Below are 1,022 nucleotides of genomic sequence, written 5' to 3' on the forward strand. Positions count from 1 at the left end.
CTTCTTCTTCTTCTTCTTCTTCTTCGTATTTGTTAGGTAGATTGATTTCTTGTTTGTATTTGTCAGCTTCCTTAAATACTGAAAACAGTTTTTTTTGTTTTGCTCGTGTTTTGTGGCTATTTGTATTAGTTTCCCTTGCTTCTGGAGTAGGTATTTTTGCAGTCCTATGGTGGTTATTTTATAATAGTTTTCTAGCTGTATAAGACCCTTATTATTATTATTATTATTATTATTATTATTATTATTATTATTATTATTATTACTATTATTATTATTATTATTTACTGAATTTTCACTCGTAAAAGATTCTCAATTTATGTCAGAAAATGCACGTGATTTCTCGTTTAATATTTATACGTGTGTGTGTATGTGTGCATGTATAATGTACAAAGTTACAAGTTTCTAATATGTTTATGCGTTGGCGTTGGGGTTTCTGGTAATTTTTGATAACACTCCTTCCGTGCCCGAGTAGGTGAAAACTCTGAGCATAGCATTATTTGAATTAGACGCTGCCTAACCTGATGTAATTTTCCCTTTCAGTTTGATTATTATGTCATGTTGCTGTCATTTTTCCCAGTTGTACGGCGTTTGACATTCATGCCTGTATTAGTTGGCAAGGTGCATCTTGATTCCTACATTTCAGAGTGCGTTGATTGTGGTGTATACCTGTGAAGATATTCTTCATTTTGGCGTAGCAACTATACGATAATATATTACAACTTATGTATTATCATATTATCATCATATGTTGAATTTCATACAATTATGATTTTCTAGGAAACTAGAATATATGTTCCGATGTTCAATGGCTTGTAGAAGAAACATCGGTATGTATGTGTGTGTATGAGTGACCGTTCGTATGTATATGTATATATATATATATATATATATTATGCATGTGTTTTGCAGTGTTTACAAATAAATCGGAAAAAAATAGTTACCAGGGTAGCAAAAATTCACACAAGTAACAATGATGTAACAGCCTATTTATAAGGGTAGAAACTCTTGGTTTAGGTGAAATG

This window comes from Octopus bimaculoides, chromosome 6 (assembly GCF_001194135.2).
Source record: "Octopus bimaculoides isolate UCB-OBI-ISO-001 chromosome 6, ASM119413v2, whole genome shotgun sequence".
NCBI classification, from domain to species: domain Eukaryota; kingdom Metazoa; phylum Mollusca; class Cephalopoda; order Octopoda; family Octopodidae; genus Octopus; species Octopus bimaculoides.